This window comes from Panthera leo, chromosome E1 (assembly GCF_018350215.1).
Source record: "Panthera leo isolate Ple1 chromosome E1, P.leo_Ple1_pat1.1, whole genome shotgun sequence".
In the NCBI taxonomy this organism is placed as follows: domain Eukaryota; kingdom Metazoa; phylum Chordata; class Mammalia; order Carnivora; family Felidae; genus Panthera; species Panthera leo.
This window is the reverse complement of record NC_056692.1, coordinates 36710147-36735584: the sequence shown is the minus strand read 5'-3', so window position 1 is coordinate 36735584 and position 25438 is coordinate 36710147. Positions and strand designations below refer to the sequence as shown.

The 25438-nt window shown below is 37.7% G+C and overlaps 1 protein-coding gene and 1 non-coding gene across 2 annotated transcripts in view; one reads left to right on the top strand and one right to left on the bottom strand.

Annotated features, from left to right (window-relative positions):
* The window catches only part of SKAP1 (src kinase associated phosphoprotein 1), a 278148-nt gene that overhangs the window by 131091 nt on the left and 121619 nt on the right, over positions 1-25438 (bottom strand). The gene's annotated exons all lie outside the window — the stretch shown is intronic.
* Positions 5779-5851, top strand: TRNAE-CUC. Its single transcript has one exon. It is a non-coding gene; the product is annotated as a tRNA-Glu (tRNA).

Genomic DNA, 25438 nt, shown 5'->3' with positions numbered 1-25438 from the left:
TTAAGAAAAAGAAGACCAAATTTTAAAGGAAACAGTTATTTAAATTTATCAAGTGGACATTCAGTAGCAACTAAGTATTAAAGTTTCATTTCTAGGGGTACCTGGGTGGCTCAGTCGGTTAAACGGCTGACTTTGGCTCAGGTTATGATCTCACAGTTTGTGAGTTCGAGCCCCACATCGGGCTCTGTGCTGACAGCCTGGAACCTGCTTTGGATTCTGTGTGTGTCTCTCTCTCTGCCCTTCCCCCACTCTTGCTCTGTCTCTCTCTCTCTCTCTCTCAAAAATAAATAGACATTTAAAAAAAAGTTTCATTTCTAGAAAACTAGTATTTTATACCTAATCTGTGCTTTAGGCAGGCCACAAGACCTTAAAGTGACAGAACTTCTGTCATTTGTAGATAGTCTAATTCCTCTGTTCTAAAATTAATTTACTAAAGAAGGTTGGATTTACATGATGGGTATATGCAGATTCCTGTTAAAACGCTGTTTAAAAAAGGGGCACCTGGGTAGCTCAGTTGGTTAAAGTGTCTGACTCTTGGTTTCTGCCCAAGTCATGATCTCATGGTTTGTGAGTTTGCACCCCACATCGGACTCCGTGATGTCAGTATGGAGGCTGCTTGGGATTAAATCTCTCTCTCCCGAGCCAAAGCATTAGAGACTGTTAAAAACTGAGAACAAACTGAGGGTTGATGGGGGGTGGGAGGGAGGGCAGGGTGGGTGATGGGTATTGAGGAGGGCACCTTTTGGGATGAGCACTGGGTGTTGTATGGAAACCAATTTGACAGTAAATTTCATATATTAAAAAAAAAAAAAAAATCCCAGCAACAAACAAAGAAAAAAAGGAAGGAAAGAAGGAAAAGAAAAAGAAGCATCAGCAAACTACAAGACCCAACAGAATGTGATTTTATACACTGATTTGTAAATTCTAAATATCAGTAAAATCCTCATTATGTTTAGTCTTCTGTTACCTGTTGAATTATAAGATTAGATATTCCCTGGTGTCCTTCCACTGAGTTATGTTCTTGTTCAAATAAACATTTACTGAAGAAAAAAAAAAAATAAATCTCTCTCTCCCTTTTTCTCTGCCCCTAACCCACTTGTGCTCACTCTCTCTCTCTCTCTTTCTCTCTCTCTCTAAACAAAAAAGAAGAAGCAGCTGTTTAAAAAGATTCAAAATCTGAAGATGTTGAATTAATTTCTTTTTTGGTTGATTTGACCATATTCTACAATCAATGGCTTTTCCAATTTCTAAATCCCGATATATGTTTCAAGAAAATGGAAATTTGGGGATATTGGATTGGCCACTTAAACAAGTAGAAAGATTTTAACAAAAGTTGATAGAAAAGTACTCAATGAATAAAGAAGGGGATGTTTCCTTAGCTGTATTTGTTCTAAGAGAAATTAGTAGCTAGTGGTAATTAGATATGTAACCTCGGTGATGTGGGAAACTACCCAGCATATCTACATACTCTAAATTTTTTTTTTAATTTTTTTTAACGTTTATTTATTTTTGAGACAGAGAGAGACAGAGCATGAGTGGGGGAGGGGCAGAGAGAGAGGGAGACACAGAATCTGAAGCAGGCTCCAGGCTCCGAGGTGTCAGCACAGAGCCCGACGTGGGGCTCGAACTCACAGACCGTGAGATCATGATCTGAGCTGAAGTCGGACGCTTAACCGACCAAGCCACCCAGGCGCCCCTACATACTCTAAATTTTTAAAAAATATTTGTTTATCTTCGAGAGATAGAGGGAGAGACAGAGCATGAGTGGGGGAGGGGCAGCGAGAGAGAGGGAGACAGCATCTGAAGCAGGCTCCAGGCTCTGAGCTGTCAGTGCAGAGCCTGACGTGGGGCCTGAACTCACAAATTGCTAGATCATGACCTGAGCTGAAGTCAGATGCTTAACCAAGTGAGGCACCCAGGCACCCCAGGTCTACAGACTCTAAAGAAGAATTATGCTTTGGGTTTGTATTATATTCCTAAAATATTTTCTGGCATGAAGAATCTGACTTAAAATTACATACATGCACATGATATTCTTTATTATCCTTCCAGATGTGATACAGTCACTGTCATGGCAAGGCTTTCTCTGACATGCCAACAGAAAGCTAATCACTCTCTCTTCTCACTTCTCATGTTACATTTACCACTTTTAATCACTTTTTTGTATCTCTTTTCCTCATTAGGTATTGAGCTTATCTTGGGCAGTGAGCAGACTATATTCATTTTGTATTCTCACCACTTGCACTGTGCCTGACTCATAACAGATGCTCAGTAAATGTTAATAATGAGTGAATAAATTAAAAAAAATTAATTACATGTATAAATACCGGTACAACAATAGCCAAGAAGAGTGACATGAGGGTGGAGAAAAGAATGAAATCATGCAAAGTCTTGGATGTGTTAATGACAGTGAGTCCAATTCTAAGGATAACAAGAACCTTTGAATGATGGCAGCATGGTGTCTCTATTAAAAGAAGCCAAGGGGCACCTGGATGGCTCAGTCAGTTGTGTATCTGACTCTTGATTTCAGCTCAGGTCATGATCTCACAGTTCGTGGGTTCGAGCCCCATGTTGGGCTCTGCGCTGACAGTGCAGAGCCTGCTTGGGATTCTCTTTCTCCCCCTCTGTCTCTGTCCCTCCCCCACTCTCTCTCTCTCTCTCTCAAAATAAATAAATTAGTTAAAAAAAACAAGTGAAAGAAGGCAAGAGTGAATTTGGGGAGTCGAGTTGGACAATTAGTAATCCAGATGAGAAGTGGTAAAGGTTTGGGCTAGGGCAGAGATGGCGGATGGAGAATGACTGATGCATCAGAGAGACATTTAGGAGGCAGAAATGCTGGATATGGTGGAAAGCTGGATGTTGGGGTGGGGTGAATGAAAGAGTGAGTCAAAGATGATTGCACCATTTACCAAAAGAAAGTAGCAGAGCTACAGATTTTAGGGGGAACACAATTTGAGGCATGTTGAGCCTGGGGTGCTGGTGAGACATCCATGCATCACGATGAGGAAGGGACTATTCCTATCCCCTCCCCTAACACACAAGGCAACCAAGACAGAGGAGTTGACATAACTTGCTAGCTTGTAGAGCCAGGAGGCAGCCCCAGGCCTGCCTCCAAAGCCCATGCTGTTAACTTCCATGCCATATAACATAGTGATCCTTGGTTTCGAGAAAGCACCAATACCTATAGCAAGCAGAGGTGCACTGTCGACTTTCTTCCTCAGGAGGCCTAAATGTGTCCCAACTGAAGCAACCATGCTGGAGGGCAAGGCCATTGAACAGCCTCCAAAGCTAGGTGGTGGCATTCTTTCCCACACATGTCTGCCTAAACAGATGGCAGTGAAGCCATAGGCCACTGGAGAAAGACAGGGAACAGAAAAAAAATGGTGGATCCTCAGGGCACCGGTAGAAGTGCAAAGGTCTCGTTCAGGTGAAAGAAAATGTGTAATAAAATTCACCGGTTCAGCTGAACAGGTAATTACAGAGTTAATAAAACAAGAATTCCTGACACAATAGATTCTAACACGGCCATGGGTGTCATAGTCACTAAGTGACTTTTTAGTTTGCTGATCATTGATCCACTAGACACTAACAGCTCCAATCGGATCAATACGGGATAACGTATGAGGAAGACTTTTGCATGTTAAAAATCTACTGGAAATTTTACATGAAAGAGTTCATTATCTGGGTAATGTGACCTGTGTCCAAATGATACATGTGGATCATTTGTTACATTTTTTTAATGGCAAAAAAATGAATTTTTTTCTAAAAGCTTAATTATGTGAGAAATTCCACTGCCGAGAAACTGAAGCCACGTGGGTGTCATGAATGTGTAAACATGTTAATTTGAGAGCCGTGATACCTAGAGAGGTACACTTCATCTTGCTCTCTCAGCTTGCCTTTCCCCAGCAGGGTCACCTCACCCCCTTCTCCCTCCCGAGGGCCAGCCAACGCTCTGTTCTGGAGTCTTCCTCTCTCTGTAGCTTGGGCAGCTCCACTTTTCCTGAATCCCTTCTAGGAGTTTGTCATCCAAGGCCAGTATTTACCTCAGGATGTCTTTTGCTATCTTTATCCCCCTGGAGCCTTGTTGTTATATACAGTCTTAGTAGAAGAAGGTAGATATGAGAATACACATGTGGCAAAGAACTCACATATCTCTTAGTTCTAGAAAGCCATGCCTTAAAGCTGAAGCAATAACAATAGGCTTGTTCACGGAAGCCAGACAAATCAAAAAGGGTTCTGGTAAATGAATGTATTTTATATATTTGGTTCTGAATATTTTATCGAGACATAATTTACATAAAATGCAATTCTAAGTGTACAGTTGGATGACTTTGACAACATATATATAGTTGTACAAGCATTTTAGTAAATCAAAATATCGAATATTTCCATCACTCCAAAAAGTTGCTTCATGCCTTTTTGCAGTCAATATACTCCCTCCATCCCTGGCCCTGGCAACCACTGATCTATTTTTCTATCTATAGATCTGACTTTTTAGTGGTGTTCTATAAATGAAATCATATGATATTTAATCTTTTATGTCTGGCTTCCTTCGATTAGCATAAAACTCTTGAGATTCATCCATGTTATATGTATCAGCAGTTAATTACTTTTTATTGCCAGACAGTCCCTCAGTATATGGATATACCACACGTTATGTGTTTATCAGTTGATGGATGCTTGAGCTGTTCTAGGTTTAGGACTATTGTGAATAAAGCTGCTATAAACATTCAAGGCAGAATCCGTGTTCAGACCTAGGCAGTCTGGATTCACAACCCACGTTTGTAAGTACTCCACTCCACTGTTGCCCAATCAGGAGCCACAAAGCTATTTGCCATCACCACAGCACCCCTTTTCTCCTGTTCTCCTGACTACTCCTGGTTCCTGTAATGCTTTCCAAGTAGCAATTGCCTGGCCCCAAATCAAGCACCACAGAGTTAGGCAAGTGGTCAAAAGCAACATGTCTTCAAATTGTATTTTAAAGAAAGCCTTTGTATTCCCAAACTAATTGAGGAAATTTATTTGTAAGGAAACCCTCTAATTTAGATTTTTTAAAAAATGTTTATTTATTTTTGAGAGAGAGAGAGAGAGAGAGAGAGAGAAAGAGACAGAGCTCAAGCAGGGGAGGGCAGAGAGAGACAGAGACAAAGAATCCAAAGCAGGCTCCAGGCTCTGAGCTGTTAGCACAAAGCCGGACACAAGGCTCAAACTCATGAGCCGTGAGATCATGACCTGAGCCAAAGTCAGACGCTTAACTGACTGCAACCCAGCACCCCCTGACTTAGATATCTTTAAAGGGAGGGTTTAGAAAATAAATTAACATTGTGGCCACCATCTGGTGGTCCATGGCTTAAGTTCTAACATGGCACTTAAAACTTCTCTTACCCAGAAGGGTTGATCTAGCATAACTTATTATCTTTGGAACAACATAAATTCATTATATAAACAGTGGAAAAATATCTGCCAATGGTGTGACCTTATACCCATATTGTTTAGAAAAACAAAAACCAAAAATAGACTTATAAGAGAAATATTAGTATCGAAAAGTCCATGGACAAGAAAGACAACTTTAACATTTTTTCTAGTTTACTATTGTAGGCATGTATTTTTAGTACTATAACAATAAAGAAAACCTGAATAATAACAGCTAAAAGTAATTAAGAATATAGATTGTAGAATTAAAAAAATTACAATCAAGCATATACTTGATTCTTGGTGCACCGAAGGATAAGAATGACAAAGAAAACTGAAATCAAAAGATAATACAAGTTTAGGGGTGCCTGGCTGGCTCAGTTGGAAGAGCATGCGACTCTCGATCTCAGGGTCATGAGTTCAAGCCCCATGTTGGGTGTAGGGATTACATACATACATACATACATACATACATACATACGTAAGTAAATAAATAAGATACAAGTTTGTCTCCGCTAACAATGTCACTTAGAAAATTCTTCTGTTTGCCCAAAGTTGAACTGTGCATAATTGTTCTTATGTCTTTCTTTTTTATTTTATTAGATTAAAAAATTATTATAAAAATTTCAAACATGTACTAACATACGGACTATAATAAACTTCCTTGACTTATCACCCCACTTCAACAATTATCAACTCTTGGTCAATCTTATGTCTTCTATCTCCCATTCACTCCTCACCTCCACCCAAATTAATGCCTTTTTTTTTTTTTAACTTTTTAACTTTGAAATAACTTTATATTTTCAGAAAAGTTGCTAAAATAGTACAGTTCCCATATATCCTTCATCAGCAACCTCTGATGCTAACATATTACAAAACCACAGTATGACAGCTTAGCTGCCCAAACCAAGAAACTATTCTTATTTTTCTGCAAGAAAAACTGCACAGTTTTTTTACTCCTCTGCTGAGTGCAAATTCATCCATTTGAGGGAACATTAACCATAAAACACCATCCATCCATCATTAGCAGTTTTGTAATTCCTTAAAATTATTTTCTTAATTTAGATTAAAAAAAGCAAGTATTTTAAGATCTCTGAAATAGCCATATACTAATGACATTTTTACTTAACAAGATGTCTGGTAAAGTCAAGCTCCTATTTTAGGGACAGAATATGATCCAAACACAGAAGTACCATAAAGTTTTGGCTCAGACACATTGGCTGTTTCTAAAATAAAGATAATTAATGTCAAGAGATTCCTGCTCTGATTCCACCATTAGTATGTTCAAGAGTAGGGGTGCCTACGTGGTTCAGTTAGTTAACCATCCAGCTCTTGATTTTGGCTCAGGTCATAATCTCTAGCTTCATGAGATCAAGCCCCACATTGGGCTCTGCAGTGACAGTGTGGAGCCTGCTTGGGGTTCTCGCTCTCTCCCTCTGTCTCTCTCTGCTCCTCTCCCACTCATGCTCTCTCTCTCTCTCTCTCAAAAAAAAAAAAAAAAAAAAGAGGGGCGCCTGGGTGGCTCAGTCGGTTAAGCGTCCGACTTCAGCTCAGGTCACGATCTCGCGGTCCGTGAGTTCGAGCCCCGCGTCGGGCTCTGGGCTGACAGCTCAGAGCCTGGAGCCTGTTTCAGATTCTGTGTCTCCCTCTCTCTCTGCCCCTCCCCCGTTCATGCTCTGTCTCTCTCTGTCTCAAAAATAAATAAACATTAAAAAAAAAAAAGATGTTCAAGGGTAAATGAAACTCTCCCTGCCTCTCAGAATTCCATATTACTAATTATGAAATATAATAAGTTATCTAAGCCATCAAATATTTGGGATCCTAGGACCGAGGACTTTGCAGGGAGAAAGCTTTTCTTAACTCCCCTAGGCAGAGTGAGTGAGACCGCACTTAACTCCTTAAGAGCAAGCAGGGTTGTGATTCTGTTCCTATTTGTATCCCCAGTAAATAAGTGAACTACAGCAAGTAACATGGCCTAGGCCATTTTGGCGCTTACAGTTTTGTCAAGGTCATTAGAATAGTCACATATCTTTAACAACTTGAGGAGAACCCCAAAGCAGCTTTAAAACAGTGAAAAAGAGTTTAGAGTTTTTAGACAAAATATGTAACTGATGAGGGAATACAGAGGTGAGCTGTGATGAGGGTGAACTATAAGAGAAGAACTGGAGAAAGTATTCCAAGAGAAAAATCTGCTTAAAATTGTTATCTAACGTTTAAGTGCACATGATTGAGGCAGTGTAACCTAGGGGTTAAAGCCAGATTCGCTCTAGAGTCAAACTGCTTGGATCAAATAACAGTTCAACTCCCTCTTGCTCTGTGGACTGAGACAAGTTATTTAAACCAACCTTCCTTCCTTCCTTCCTTCCTTCCTCCCTTCCTCCCTCCCTCCCTTCTTTCCTTCCTTCCTCCCTTCCTCCCTCCCTCCCTTCTTTCCTTCCTTCCTTCCTTCCTTCCTTCCTTCCTTCCTTCCTTCCTTCCTTCCTTCCTTCCTAGAGGGAGAGAGCATGAGTGGGGGAGGAGCAGAGAATGAGGAAGAGAGAAGATTCCAAGCAGGCTCAGTGTCAGCATGGAGCCTGATGTGGGGCTCAAACTCATGAACCCCACAAGATCATGACCTGAAGCGAAATCAAGAGTCGGAACCTAACCTATTGAGCCACGCGGGTGCCCCTATTTAACTCTTTCAAACCCAGCTTGACTCCAGGTGCTTGTAATGACCTCTGCTATTTTCAGGTGCAGCAGGCTTGGGACAAGGAGAACTACACAAATGTTTGTTGATTTGGCTGACTAGTGATACTTCACTCTCACTGAAATCTGCAGACAGGCAGGGGGTGGGGTGTCATTGGTTCCTGAACACTCGTCTACAGTTGTAGGTGAGGGCTGGTTACGAGCTGCTGCTCCCTTCTGTGTCCCTCAGGGTAGGTAAGTAAGGTATCAAGGACAATGTGCTCTCAGTCTGCCTAATTGGGCCTTCTGTCTGGGCTTCTTGTACCTAGCTGGTCGCCCATGGGCTTGAACTCCAGCCAAGGCAGAAGCTAGTATTCTAGCCATCCTCCTTCCCTGAGACCAGACTCTACTTCCTTCCTTCCCACGTGGAACTCCCTGGTGAATGCCCCAGGCTCTCATCTGTCATTTTTTAAACAACTCAGTCTGTTTTGATGCCATTCTGTCTGGCCCTTTTACATTGAATACCTTGGAAGTCACTTTGCAATTGTTAGCCCTGCTTAAACTCAGTTCAAGGTAAAACCCAGCTGCTCCCTCTCTTTCCACATCCCTAAATCTCCCTCTACCTCTCCCCCTGCTTCCTCTTTCTCCTTAGCTAAATCCCACACAGCCCCTTCTCCTAGCGGGAACTACCAACCCGTTGACTGATTAACCCAACACTGCTTATGGCAAACATTTGCAGTTGTTCTGATTTTAATTAGGTGGTCCTTCATGATAATGTTTTTGAAAGTAGGTCATCAACAGAACTGCTAATAAAGGTAAGGAATAATTTGTGGAGGTCAGTGTCCTTTAAGACATTCTACATCAAATAGGAACTTTCTGGCGAACTTGAAACATTGAAAGAGACCACTCATGGGTCATTGTCAGAACATGTAGGAAACATTGTCTGCCGTCTTAGCACAGGTGATTTATGAAATGGCGTTCCTTTCCTTGTACTCAGAGACACGTGGGCCAATGGCAGCTCGGTCCATGCTTCAGGTGGTCATCTGTGATGGGGGCTTGGGTATGAGTACATGGGTGATGTTTACGTTCAGTTATTCTCTATCGCCGTGTTCAGAAATAGCTTCTGAAAAGCACAATTGGCACGTTGTGGGGAAAAAAAGATACCTGCTTTTGACAGGTCCCTTTCCTATAAGTAACTCAGGGATGCAGATATTCTGTGACAATTTCATTCTCACCTTATACTAGAGTCAACCAGTATATATTTTAGGAGTTCTATAAACTTGGAAATCTTAAAGAAAATTGGACATTAGTCAAGTCTCTTGGAGGACCCGGCTTTCATGGGCTGCCAAAGAATCTGGCACAGATCTACATGACAAGACTGAAAGCATTTAGGTTTTATTCACAATTCAACAAAATTCTCCCACAGTAGTCATTAAACCCCGCTCAGGTTACCCGATCAGTAGTTTTCAGCATCAGATGCCAGACAGTGCACACTGAAATTCTTAGTCGCTTGAGATTTATGGAAGTCATATTGAAAGACATGGAGGTATGGATTAGCCTACAAAGCAATTAAATGCAGAGTTCTCTCACGGTAAGCCTGAGGCCTCTTGTGACACAGAGAGAGGACCATTTTTTATGCTTTTGGTATATTCACTCACTAAGCTCTCCAAATCTTCACAGCCATCTTTAAATATTCTTCTGGCTTTTTGCTCGATGGTCAGGGATGGGGAAAGGAACAGCTAGCAAAATATTTGAGCCATTTCTGAATGAGCAGTGAGATGGGAAGGGTGAGTCTAAGAGAGGAACAGAAAGCTTATTTTCACCTATTGTCCTTTCTTTTTTCTTCCAAACTTACAGAGATATAATTGACATTTAACATTACATATGTTTAAGGTAAACATGTTGATTTGACACACTTATATATGACAAAATGATTACCACCATAGCTTTCACTAACACCTCCATTGGGTCACATAATTACCATTTCTTTCTTGTTGTTATTGTGGGAATATTTGCAATCTACTTTCTTAGCAACTTTCAAGTATATAATACAGTTTCATTGACTATAATCACAATACTGTGCATTAGAACCCCAGACTTTACTCATCTTCTAGCTGGAACTTTGAACCCTTTGAATCAACATCTCTCCATTTCTCCCGCACCCCACCCCACCCCCCCCCAACTCCTGGTAATCATCGTTCTACTCTCTGTTTCTACAAGTTCAATGTTTTTAGATTCCACATATGTTATTATATATAAGTATTTGTCTTTCTCTGTATGTCTTATATCAGCATAATGCCCTCAAGTTTCATCCATGCTATTACAAATGGGAGGATTTTCTTCTTTCTCATGGCTGAATAATATTCCATTGTGTGTATGTATGTATGTATATAGATACATTCATCCGCTGACAAACACTTAGGTTCATATCTTGGCTATTGTTAATAATGCTGTAATAAATATGGGAGGGCAGATAGCTCTTCAAGATACTGTTTTCATTTCCTTTGGATATATACCTAGAAGTGGGCTTGCTGGGTAATATCACAGTTCTATTTTTAATTTTGCAGGGAACCTCTATACTGCTTTTCATAGTGCCTGTACCAATTTACATTTCCACCAACAGTGCACCTGGGTTCCCTTTTTTCAACATCCTCATTAACACTGGTTATCGCTGGCCTTTTTGATGGTAGCCATTTGCACAGGTGTGAGGTGATATCTCGTTGTTTTGACTTGCATTTCCCTGATGGTTAGTGATGTTGAGTACCTGTTTGTGTACCTCTTGTCCATTTGTATATATTCTTTGGAAAAATATCTATTCGGTTCCTCTGCCCATTTTCAAATTGGATTTTTGTTGTTGTAATGATTTGTATGAGTTCTTTATATATTTTGGATATTACCGTATCAGATATATGGTTTGCATGTTAACTCTGAATAGATTAAACACTTAAATATAAGAACTGAATCCATAAAACTCCTAGAAGAAAATGTAGGGTAAAACTCCTTGACGTTGGTCCTGGCAGTGACTTATTTGGGTATGACAGCAAAAGCACAAGATAAAAGGGCAAAAATCATTAAGTAGGACTACATGAAACACCCACTCTCCTTCACAAAATACCAACTCCTTTTGCTGGTCATGCTGGGTCTAGAGAGACAGACAGAGCCCATATGTCAGTATTTCCCATGAACCCTTTTTGATCCTTTGGCCCTAAAGAAATGCTACATTTTTATTATTAATTTTGTTCTCCATCATAAATCATAATAGCCACCAAGTGTAATCTTATGGCGAAAACAGGAGTCAGGAATTCTGGGTATTGTTGCTTACTCTGTTCTTCATTTTCTCAGGCATCTATTTTTGGAGTTGGACATAAGTTAATATTCCTGTTTTGCCACAGCTGAGTAGTACGGTCTTGGGAAAGTTACTTAATCTCTCTGAGTATTAGTTTTCTTATCTGTGAAATGGGGGTGGTAATATCTAGTTTACAGAACTCCTGTGAGAGTGAAAATGAGATATTATATGGAAAGCAGCCAGGACTATGCTTAGTACATACAGGGCTCTTACTAAATGATTGCAATTTTAATTTTTGACGGTAGTTATTTAGTTTGGGTAAAATCTTTTAAAAGGTAGGGGAAGCTACTTCAAATGCTTGGTGGAAGGAGGAACTATATAAGCAAACAACTGAGAAGAACGACAACCGAGGTATTGGTCACATTACCATATGGAGAGAATTTGCTGAATGATGCTGAATTTTAGGTATTTTTGCGTGTGGGAGAATTGCTAGGCCATAGTAGGGAAGTTGTTTCAATTAAATAGGGAGGCATATAAGAGATGTGAAGCCTGGAGTACGTAAGACTTATTTTCACAACCTCCAATGAAGGGCATTACGCAAACATAAATTATACATTTTTACTTTTGTAATTATACCTAAACCACATACTCCCAGATTTCATTATGTAATTCTCCAGACTTAACTTCGTTTCCTTTATAAAGCAATGTGCCATAATAAAACCTTCTGTAATAGAAATCATTACTAATCATGCATTTCCTATATAAAGGAAAAATGCCCCCCTAAATATTCATATTTATATTGCCACATTAGCTACTCTGAAATTGTTATTGGACAAAACTAATCATCTATTCAAGGCAGGTAAAATATTTATAAACACGATTCAAATTACCTACATAAAATCTTTTTCAAATAAATTTTCCTCTAAAAACTTAGAAATATATTAATAGCCATTAAATTGTCGTATACATTGTGGGTCATTTGCCTTCAATTCCGGCTCAGAATGGAGTTTATGCAAACTATTTTTATCCCCCAATTCTCTCCATGTCCTGCTAAATTTTTACAAGAAAGTTCTCTGCAATATTGCCATTGCAGTGGTATAAATAGGACTTTTCAAATGGCACATGTAGAATCTCTAAATATTTGAACTAGAAGAGCAAAGATAAAGTCTATGAATTCAGCCCAGAGGCAAACAGCCAACTAGGAATTACTGAGTGGATCTAAGCTACATAAAGACTCAACAGGCACACAACATTTACAACCAATACCTGTAACACCCATATAACAAACACACATATTTGACTTCTTCTTCAAGAGCAAGAGTTCTTTTTGGCTTTCAATCAGCTTAGTAAGTACTGACCCCCCCCCCCTTTTTAATGATCCCTCTTCATATTGTTCATCTTAACTAGCCAGATGATTTTAATTACCTCATCACGTGGCAGATTGTGCCAGCCATAACTAGGACATAGGCGTGGCTCTTACCACCTGGTTCCACGTTTCACTACCTGTAGTCAGCAACCTCCCCCAAAACTACAAATTTCACAATAATAACAGAAAATGAAAAATATATCCAATAAGCAGCTTACACTTTAGGAGAATGGCAGGGTAATTACATTTATTGAGTAGAAATAAAGGCGAGACTATTATATAATATTTCGTTCCAAGATTCTAACTAAAAGAGTGTATACAAAATATTAAGCTTGAAGGTGTGAAAGGAAGTGATATATGATTGTTAATAACGTGGAATAGTGGTATAATTCAAAGCAGAGACACAGTTCCTATTAGCCACAGAAATTTTGGTGAAAGAAAAAAGGGAGAAATTTCTGAAAAACAAAAATACCAATACACAGCATACGAAAAAAGAAACTTCTCAGTACTCATTTTTATGTAGTTTCTGACTATGCGCTATTAAAACAGGGTTAAATTGGTTAGTCTATTTATCAGTTATCAGTTAGTTATATGATCCTCAGATTATAGGGATCATTAGTTTATCAACCAAATACCAGCCATCTGCACATAAAGTCTCAGAGAAGAGACCAGCTTGCTTATCAACATATATACACAAACTCAAGTGGAAAAGAAAAGTCTATTTTAAAATACATATTTTGAATTGTCCTTAATAAATAGTTGACACAGCTAATCAAAATGTTTTAGCGCACTCTTAACACCTTAAATAGCAGCATGATAAAGCATGTAAATAGACTTTAAAGCAGACAACTCAAATTTAGAGCTAAGCCATAAATGTACATTTTTAAAAAAGTAAAAAGTAAAGAAGATGGACTGATTCAAGACTAACCTGGTATGTCTTTAATTTAACTACTGTATATTTGTTAACAGTGGTACTTAATTTGACAAGTATTCAATTCGCTTACAGATTATTTGCTAGTCTGTCTGATTTCTGTTAATTCCTGGGAGACTCTAAGCCAAGTTGGTAACATTTAATGGAGACATGTTCTGATTAATTATCTCTGAGTGATCTGTCCAACATACAGTGAGTTATGGAAGTTGTCAACAATTTCCCCTTATTTTAAAATAGCAGTAATTCCCTCTGTGTAAAAAGTTATATTTTAATGGATTTATAAGTTTTCACTCTTATCAAAAACAATGAAGCACTTGCTTAGATTGTATCAAAAGTGTGGTTGACTATCAGATTGAAAATAAATTTAAACATGTTAGTACTTGAGGCAGATTGCTAAGGTGTCTTAGTCAACTTGTTATCATAACTGTGTCTACCTAAAGGCAAGCAACAGGAATGCTGGGAAATAGCACAAAACAATGATTTTAAGAAAATACAAAAATGATATATACATATAAAATAAAAGTATATAAACTTGTGCAGTGTATAGCAATATAGCTACTTGTAATATAACGTGAAGAGTGTGGCTTCAGGCAATTGAAGGGAGAAGCGAAGCTGAACGCTGCTGTACCAACCAAATGGCAAATGTGACACCTGATAATGTAAAACAAAGGCATCCCCAGGGCGCCATGTAAAATTATTATAAAGCGGTGAAATAACAATATAAAGTTAATTTTATTAAAATTAACAATACTTCCCATCAGCACGAGACAATCTATATTCAAAATTAAAACAGTAGGAATGTTTATCCATTCAAGCATTCTGATAGGCTAAATATTATTGACTGTTAAAAGAAATAAAGTTTTCAAGCCCCTTTTTTTCTTATACCTTCATAAATACTCATCCTTATGAGCAACACTACATTCAAAGGCCTGAAATTAAAAACATGTTTCCTTATGAAATTTGGTATATCTGGCATGTTGCTACAGTAATATCTCAGTCTACTTTTTTTTTTTTTAAAGAAACTTGATGTCTTGGGAATTAAAAAAAAAAAGGACAAATTGGTCAAATTTTGCACAGTATGGCACTTTTCAAGTACAATGAATAGAAACAGATAAAAGAGATAACTTCATGGTATTATCTAAATCTTGATGCTTGCTGATTTCTACTATCTATTATTTGCAGAACTGATCTGCATATACTTGCCAGCTGTGAGGTTTTGTGTTAAGTAAAAATATCAACTTTTAGGCTCCTTTAGCTCTCAGAAAATAATACGGAGAGTTTTTTTCTTGATTACAAACAGAATGTGAGTTCTTTGTAGAAAAAATAAAACTACAGAAAAGTGCAAAGCAAAAACTAAATGTTATGTTATAACCTTTGGCTATTTATTAACACTTTGGAACACATCTTTTCAGGTTTTTATCTATGCAGTAATAAGCATCTATATTTTTTATTCTTAATATTTAATAAAAAGCCTGAATGAAGACTATGCATATTACACAATGAGTTTTACTTTTTCACCTAAAGGAATACTTCACAGCAGGTACTATGTTTCATGTAAAGTGTAGCTGCAATTATATGATAAATGACTTTTGGTGAAGAACTGAACATTAGTTTAAAATCCAGGAGTTAATTAGTCAATAGCACCATGGAGTGAGATGGGGAATATATTCTCTGGATTAAGGTGAATTTTGTCATTAGGGGGCAGAAGGGTTAACTTGTGAGATCCCAAAATTTCGAGGGGCTTTCTATATTTTAGCACTTGGAAAATCTGTTTTATATGTTTGGAAATCTAAATCGACTAAATCTACTATGATAAAGATTCCTATATGAGGCTAGTTTTATGTCCTTGATATTTATTTAGAAACCAGAAAATATGGATTAAATAAAGTAGAGCAAGGGGCAATTTAAGAATTATTTAAAATTAAATAATATGCTTTTTAATATGCTATTTTAAAACAAGATGATACGCTTTTTAATGTCATTATCAAAGGAAAGAAGCCAAAGCATAAAATCTTATGTAACATTATGAAATTTAGGCCAAGAAAATCTAAACTTATACTGAACTCACTCCAATTATTTAAAACCCTGCCCACTGAGCCGAGGCTGTAACAGCGGTGTGTTTTCAGACAACCCACTAGAAATTTCACAAGATCAATCAAGTTGGAAGATAAACATGAACTTTTCTGGCCTCTTTTCTTATTCCTAGATGAAGATGAACTTTTCTGTTTTTAAGAGGGAAAAGGCAAATCTTATGCTTCTATGGTCCATCTTAGCACACTGTCTCCCTTCCCTATTTCATTTCTCCCATATCTCATCTCAGCTCAGCTCAGCTCATATCATTTACTGCCACCCTTGAGGAATGTAAACTCCATGGGGGCAGGGTTTTTACACTGATGTATCCCCAGTGCCTAGAACAGAACTTAGTACATAGTAGGTGCCCAATAAATATCTGTTGAATCAACGAATGAGTTTTCTTCAATTGGATAATTAGAGTTAACAGAAGTCAATTTAAACCTTCAAAGCAAAGAAAGACATTTCACAAGAAACAAAAGGTACTTCCGCTCCGAACTTGGATTTCTCTTACTTTGGAAGAGATTTTTATAACTTTTGGTTTCCTTTATAAGGTTATTTTGATAACAGTAATTACTTGACACTACTCCACTGAGAATTTGCAAATTCTTTTTTTTTTTTAATTTTGGAACCCCTCCCCCCTACTTTTTCTTTTTTTTTGTCACTGTGCTGGAAAAAAATTTGACTCCCTCTGTTCTGTTTCTTATAAAAAATACAATCCTAACCACACAAATCCAGGTAGCTGCCTCATCTATTGTCAACTATTCTGCATCATCCATTCTCCTGCTAAAGACATTCTATATTCTATACTCCTACTGAACAATAGGATCATTCTGAAAAATTTGCGTACTGGCAATCAAACCATTTTGCAAACAGTAACGCAGATTCCAGTGATAAGATATAAGATGAATGAGCAGGATGAAGAACACCTTAAAGATCACCTGCCACACTTGTGTTTGAGGTGCTCAATGGCTGTTTACACCAAGTGCCATCTGGCTCTATAGATATAATAACAATTATTCCATCGAGGTGTGTAGCTTCCTAAATCATATTAATATACAATGATTTCACTAGTCTTATAGGAGTTGATGTCTTTGTGTGCTCCCATTTAACCTGGGTAATGCGCTAAAACAAGTCTGCCTCATCATTAAGAATTGATTTTTTATTTATGTGAATGTCACTGGCAATCCCATGATATCCCTTTGTAATTCAGTTGAACAGGACTGCATACTAGCGTTAATCTATTTTTATGGCATATCTTTAAAAATTTGCAACATCTTGCTACATTTGGATATTTATATAGAGATTTGTGTTCCCGCAGAAAGCTGTTGTTAGCTTTGGAGATCCATTTCATACAGCAATAGGGCAAGTATCTAATATACTTCATTAGCTATCTTACATCAGATAAGGGTTTATTTCCTTAAATTATTTAACCTTGGTAGAACCTACTAAGATCACATAAATTACAAATACACTAATGAAAATCATTAGTTAGCCTATTAAAAAAAAAAAAACAAAACCCAAACAACAACAACAACCGGAATAAAATTAAAACATTTTAAAATCAGTCCTTTGGAAACATGTTTTAAAAATAACTTGGTGAATTTACCATAATGGCCCATGTCTTAATGTTGTTTGTCACTTATTTGGATATTGACATAAACAAACTATTCTGATATGCTAATATTTGTATTAAAAAAAGTCACATTGCTTTTTTCTGCCTAATTCGAAATCTGGTTTTAAAAGTCATACTTACAGTTATTTTCAAATGCGCCTTAATGACTTTTGCTAATTTAAAAAATATTACAACAGAAACAATAAGTAGTAATAAAGAGAAAAAATTAGTATTTTAAAGTACTGGGAACAAACACTACACAGCAAAAATAACACTTTAAATCTAGTTTTCCAAGAGTACTTACAGGATCGTTAAATAATTACTTCATGAGGAAGTTTTGTCAGAACACCGTTCGTATTTAGATGAGCATTATAGCTTAGAACCTGCTTAGGAAGCAATAGTGAACTTCTTCCCAAAAAATCACAGAATTTGGGGTGCGGGGAGACTATGGTAGGTTATACAGAAGGTTATTGCCCATTTTAGACTGCTGCTTTTTATACTGCTGCCCTTTTTATACTTTATAGTATTGCTTTTATACTATTGAGAGTTTATCATATACAATTAGTGATACAGCAACTCACAGGGAAATTGAACAAGTTCCAGGACACTTGAAGAAATGAGGCAATACTTCTTCAAATCTAAAGGATTTTGCAGAAACGTGTCACTGCAAGCTATAAACTACTTTAAGACTCTTGGCCTACAAAAGTTTCTTGTGCATTGCATGGATTATTTAGACAATTAAAAGAAAAAAAAAGAACACTGGGGGAAATTCATTTTTCTAATGTGACATGCCCTAAAACTTAATTAAGGGCTCAAACTTAAAGACGTGTTGATAAAAACCTACACGTGAGTTAGAAGGGTGAAATCAGTGTGGTTTTCAATGTAATCCACTAATAACCATACTCTTTAAACTGTAATTTCTACAAATATGTCCCCTAAGAGCTGTGTAAATTATCTCCTTTATGCCCTGCATATGTTATAAACAACTATGTGCTTTTGGATTCAATAAATAAATGCATTAAATGTTCAGATATTTTCACTAAAGATAGTTCCACAAAGAAGCTGGGGACATTTTTCTATACTCTTCAGAACTATGTGTGGTGAGCAATTATCAGGAATAATATACGTGTCGGTTTTTGAGTACAGTATTGCTTCTAAACATTATTAAAAAACCACTCCACAAAGGTGATAAAAGGTGGATTAATCACCTAAATGCCTATAAATTGAGATTTAAGGTCAGAGATATTCCCTTCGCTCACCCTGTTGTCTCACATGGGGTTGGTTGGTTACACATCATACCCTGGTTCGTAGAAGGTATGCACTGTGGTTCAGAGTTAATACTGGGGATTTGATTCACAAGGCTCACAAGTCAGATTTTAAAACATAATAATGGTAGTATCTATGATACTATTCTAATGAATCTAATGCTTTATTTCCACTAAAATAATTCTTTATTTCAGGAATGAGCCAAGTAAAGAGGGAACATGGAGTCAGTTTGAAATCGACTTCAGGGCTCACCTCAATCGGGTGAACAGTGAATGCTCTGACAATGACATTCACAACAGCATCGCTGCTGGGTATTGCTATAATTTGCTCTCTATGATTGTCCCTTTAAACAAAAAGCTCTGCACTCAGCATGCAAAGAAGTTAGAAGTGGAGAAAGGAGGGGGAACCACACATATAAGAAGAGAGAGGGGGAAAAACTGCAGATCAATCATTTATAATTAACAAAAATCCGATTGGTGCTTTAAATAGAGATCAATGTGTTCCAGGCTGCCTGGATTGTGGGGATGTATTCACCTTCTCGTAACTCTCCAAGCAAGCTGTCACACCTACAGAATCACCATTTGTTTTCTTAACAAAGCTTCAGGGGGCGCCAGGCTCTCATTGAAATTTCATTAATCTAATGGAGTAAAGTCCTATAGAAAAAAATCAAATTCTCGTTGGACGAGATGCTACCTGGGAAAGATAACCTCTGTTTGAACTCTCAGACTCGGATCGCTCTGCTATTAGTCTGAGGAAACAGACAGCAACAACGCTGATTACAGCCACCGGCCTCAACAATTTTTTTTTCTAACTAGCAATTTCGAGTGCAAGTACCACAGTGTCAGCTAAAGAAACACAACTGTGGGTTTTCTGCAGAGCGAAATGGTTCTGAAATGTCACTGAATAGCTCACAAAGGACGCCAATCTACGACAACAGAGACATAAGCATATAGGAGAAAGGGCCCACACATCCTCTTTACAAAGGTATGTTGTTTACATGCATGTAATTTGTGAAACACACAGCTATTCGATTCAGGGGTTTCACAGAAGTCTAACCAAAATCTGTTTGGAAAGCAAGTGGCAAGATTCTTCCAGAAGTCACAGAATTTTGGGTGTGGGGAGATTCTGGTATGTTTTGCACATAAATAGATGTCCTACTATAGGGGATGATAGCCTTCAAGTTTCCAAGACACCAATTACAATTGTTACTTGGTGATCATATTTCATTACCACCTCCACGGAAGTTGGTATACAAGTTTGCAAATGTGGCCCAAATGTGTACATGTCAATAATACAGTAGGAATAGGACCTCTGAGAGGGAAATATGAAATGTTGATTCCTCAAAACTCCTTCCAGTAACGTCCCCATGGCTCCTCTGACACATGGCAAAAGTACGGGACGGTAGACATGTACGTGATAAAAGGGCTAACGTGAATAAGGCTGCGTCTATCATCAACTAAAACAGCTCCTCTGTGTTGTTTAGTTTTTCCCTACTTAAATGCCTATTTTAAAAAGCAAAAAATTTAAATGACTAATAGACCACTGGCTTTAGTTACCCTGTACAAGAGTCCAAAGAGAAAATGAAACAACCTGTACCAAGTCTTCCGTTAGGCTCTTATGTGGACATTATGCTCTGCAAGCCGCGACTGGGCAAAGGGCAGTAGGCTTGATCAGGCAACATCACGGTCAGGTTCAGCACCGCTTTCGGATTCCATACATACACTCCTAAATCTGCAAGTGGATGTATAAACCTTGTTTGTGTTAAAGGAGAACACTAATCCTACTTTAAAGTAAAAAAGAAAGAAGGAGTTTGGATGTAAACGACAACTTTGTATTTACTTTTAAAAAATATCTAAAAATTGTGGCAATTATATAATAAGGAGAAAGCAGCAATACTCTGAAAAAAACGAAAGGAAGATCATGACATCCTCGGTAAGCAATGGAGATAATTGAAAAAATTTTGAGTCCGTCTCTTAGATAATATTTTTCTTTCACAATAAACTTGTTCTTTTTTTCACCTAGGTCACATAAAGCTTACTGCAGGTCAGGAAATGTCTTCTGTTTCCAGAGCAGCTCACAGGAGTGAGTCACTTCCTATGATTTATTTTTTCCATTTCTCTGTTTATAGGTAGATATTTTTCTACTTGGGATAGATTTAATATTTTTTCTTTTGGTCTAAAATTATTCATAAAGACTTATCTTATTTTCATACATAATTCCTTTAATTTCCTGTCTGAGATCCACCTGTAGAATTATACTTCCTGCTCTCTATCTACATCCTATTTAAAGATGCCACTGAAAGCATATCAATATTTTATTGTAAGCAATAGGAAAATGGGTAAATAGCACATTTATGTGTCTGTGTGTATGTACTGCTTATGTAAACATATATAATGTATATAAATCCATACACACAAAAAATTTAGTTTACTCAAGTTAGGATTATTAAAATTGATCCTGGGAACAAAATAATACACCTTCCTAGGCATTCATCCCGACTATAGACACGGAGAAAGGAAGATTGTGAGAAGGAGACACACACATTCAGATGAGCCTTCAGGGAATTGTATGAACTTTTGAACCAGAGGCGGAGAGCCAGAGCCCAGCCTGTTCCCACTTTAATAAACATTTTTTTTCTTCAATTAATTAAGGTTTGGAAAGAAAAAAAACCACAGAAGAGAAGTAATTTAGCATGCAGTGCATACTTTACAGATGGATCCTACCTTCGGATGCTTATTAAATCTATGCATGATTGCGCTGGAGAAAATTAATTGCATTGTTTCTCACTATTCAAAAGGGGGTTGCAAACAGCTCAAAAATAAAAAGGAAAATGAAGCAAGGGTGTTGTTGTTGTTGTTTAAAAAAAGACAGCTACAGTATAAAAGTAACACTTTTAATAGTCCTAAAACAAGTAATACCCACAATTGGCGTAAGGGTGCAAAAATTCCTTTAAATTTTGTTGATATTTCAGAATTACTGTGTATGCTGCCAGAATACATATATCTACTTTAAGTTTACACATATTCTGGGCTAACAGAAATTTCCTACTCAGTGGCGTTTGAACTATTCAATTAAGTGGTGTGTTTTTGTTCAGATCCTACTGTGAAGAAAGATTTACATGGGCAGCTGGGAGTACACACTGGCACCCATTCACCGTGTTTTGGTTAGCTGGTATTCCCTCCATACCAGTCTTTGGAAAAAGTGATAAATTCCTAATTTGGGTGGGGGGAGAAAAGTAAAAATATTGTTATAAAGTATTCAGACCATAGGTGATTGTTTGCATTTTTATCAGCTTTAATTTTTAAAAAAGCATAGAAGCTTCAGAAATTCGAGCCATTTTTGCCTTTTCTGAAGTCCTGCAAGTAGAAATTGAACTGTAACCTCTCTCTTACACTGTCCTGAAAATGACCTTCATCAAACTTGAAAGGACCACTCTCTGTCTAAGGAGCTAGGAGAGACATTAATTTTCCTAACTCACTCTTTTCCAGATTAAAAAAAAAAAAATCCCTGTGTTCCTTCATTACAGATTCTCCTTTGGATGTGATCCACCCTGTTGTTGATTTAACTAAACACATTTCGCTAAGAACTTCTAAACTTACTTTATTCCACGATCCAAGTAAATGGTGGTTTTATTTTATTCTTCCATTCTGAATCTATAAATCAATCTCTCTGATCCCCAGTAAACATGTGTAATTATTCTGAAATATTTATCATGACACAAATTTTGCTAAGAGTAACAAACTAAGGACATATCGTAAATAAATGAATCTGTCCTAGGTACAACAGAGTTTATAAGGTATGGATAAAATATAGACGTATTAACATCAGGATTAGCTTATATGCTGTCTTTCACAAGCAGATCTCAAAGAACGACATAGATGACCTTATAAACAGTTACAGATATCATCATCCCTAGTTAGGATGGGACAAACAAGATCATATGGTGAGACAGAGCAAAACTTCGAAGACAAGTATTCAACTTTTGTTCCTTTACTTTACCTTTTAAAATCAGATCCTACCACCCCATTCGAACAGCCACTATTTAAAAGTAGAATCTTACTAACACTCAAAAACATCCGGTTCAGTCCAGGAACTACTCAGAAGAGAAAAATCCACGCTGCTATGAGAAACTCAGGTCAAAACTGAGCCCGTGCCGTGTGCGGCTAGTGTCTTTCTAAATGTGACATAAAATGCGTAGTATCTATTTTACTGGTTATTAAAGAGCACAGACAGGAAATACATGGGGTTGGACCTATATAACTTTACCATTACAAAAGATAGTTGAACTTAGGTACTAAAACAAGGCCAGCTTCAGAAAGCTGGGCAGTTTTACTTAAGCCAAACCACATGATAGTTACGAAAATGCCTGAATAAAAAAGGTGGGAAAAATCCAAGAAGGGAGATTACTCAGTTCAAGGCACCTGAACTTATTTCCCTGCCTAGAAAGATCTCTTCCTGTCTGCTGCACTCCAACTTGAGCAGCCACCCCCACAGGGCTAACTGCAGCCGGGACGTGCACATTTGACCTGTCTCTTTACTCCAGATTCTCTCAGATGATCCAATGTTTACCTTTTAAGGTTCTGTGCAATTAACACAATCCCCACCCACCTCAAACAGGGAGTGTTGCAAATGAAAGTCCTATATGTCATCCCTAATGACTGGTCATCTCAAGTTCTGGGACTTCCTCTGTATAGAACCTGTCACATTAGGGTACTTTATAATCTTCCTGCAAATTCCAAAATGAGCACCAGTAAGCTGCCAGAAGCTGCTGGCAAAGCGGTTTTGGTAGCATGAATGACTCAGGCTCTGCTTGAACCAATTCACATTGAGTATGTGAAAAGGTTATCAAAATCAAGATAACCAAAAGCACAAAATGATTCTGGTAATGCAGATGATTAAATCTGCTTTAAGGAATCCACGATTTTAGAACAAGTTTTGAATTTTGAGATACTTAGTGTAAAAATAAGAATAGCTAAGGATACAATTGTAAAACCCTTAATTGACTTGATCTTTATTTTACATTTCCTACACACCTTATAATGAATGAGTACACTTTTCTCCTGGAGCAAAGAGCTCACTGATGACTAGGGAATTAGATTCAAGACACTATACTTTGATTTAGCAAATCTCTGTATTCATTTATTACATGGGATCCTGTTTTCTCCAAGGAGTTAAACTCCCTCTATAAGGTAAAGAGCTTAATCACTCTGGGATGAGATATTTTTTCTATTTTCCAATGCAATTACTCTTTGTCTTAAATCTAATTGAATTCACTTTCCATGTTAGTGGGGGAAGGGAGGTGGGCAGGAGAAATGCAGTATATGCTAGAAGATAAATAGTGTTAATTGTAGACTTTTGGTATATAGAGGATTTTTTTTTAAAGACAAAAAACTGTGACCTGGTAAAAATATTAAAATTTTCAGTGGTATGGTGGGGGTGAGGAGACTTTGGCCATTAGGAACTGGATTTGGGGTATGGACAACATCAGGGACATTGCATAAGGCCTTTTCAAATTTATAATTTATAAAGTACCTTGGGATTTCTCTGGATAAAAGGCACCATATAAATATAAACATATTCAGGGCACCTGGGTGCCTCAGTCGGTTAAGCTTTGTACTCTTGATTTTGGCTCAGGTCATAATCACGGTTTGTAAGATCGAGCCCCGCATTGGGTTCTGACCTGACAGTGCGGAGTCTGCTTGGGATTCTCTCTCTCTCTCTAAAAATAAATAAATAAACTTAAAAAATAAATATGAGCATTTTCACTTCATGTAGATGATCGCAGATAGTTGATATCTCAGCATAAACATATCTCAGTAGTCCAAGGGATATAAACTCTTACATGGATTTGGTTTTTTCTGCCATTTTCTCTTCCCTGAGTTGTAGCACACACAATAGAGCATGCCCTTGTTGGCTGGCTCTTTTCCCTTTTCTAAAGTTCCTGTCTCTTTCATTTGTCTTTGTGGTGTCACTGTACTGTCCAGTATTTGCCTTTGAACTCACAAGTTATATAATTGAAGGAAGTAAACATTTATCTTGGATCTGTCTGGAATAGTGCTTTCCACCCTCAGTATTTCTGGTGTCTAAGTCCTCCAGATACCATGGAAGCGGGGAGAGAGGGAGGCAGTCACTCTGTGGCACAGTAAGAAACACTGTGAAACAAGAGACTGTTATTATCTCATGGTTCTTTGAAGGCTTTTAGGATCTGACATAATTTGAGAGTCCGAACCACATAATCATATTTTGTTCAATTTGACAAACACTTACTGAATGTCTAATCTATGCTGAAACCTGTAAGATACATAAAAATAATTAAGACACAACCCCTGCCCTCTGGAGCTCACAATCCATTGGAAAAGCCAGCACATGTAAGTACTATAATGCAAGGCAAATGGAAGTAACAGCAAAATAGAGGTACTGATCAAGTAAACTGCAAGACAGGGAGATGTTGAGTATGAGTTGGGGCAGCTAGAAAGCCATGTTGAGAAGAAAAGAGTTTAGGCGGAGCCTTGAAGGATTTGTGGAAAGTGGGTGGCTGGAGAGGTTGGGAAGGGCATTCCAGGTAGAAGGCACAAGACTGGATTTAGGGAAATACAAATAATTCCATAAGGCCAGAGGTAAGAGGAAAGGTAGGTTCAGAAACACAACTTGTATTTCAGATTGTGATTTCAAATCCTCCTCAAAATAAGCTGAGATGATGAAACTGCAGTGTAACCAAATAATAGTTCTTAACAATGAGTGTTCCTAGTCTGTTATTCCCCCTGTGGGCTCAACAGGGTCTGGCTACACTGGCTCAGTTCCTTCCCAGGTCTGCCCCCATCCAAGGAG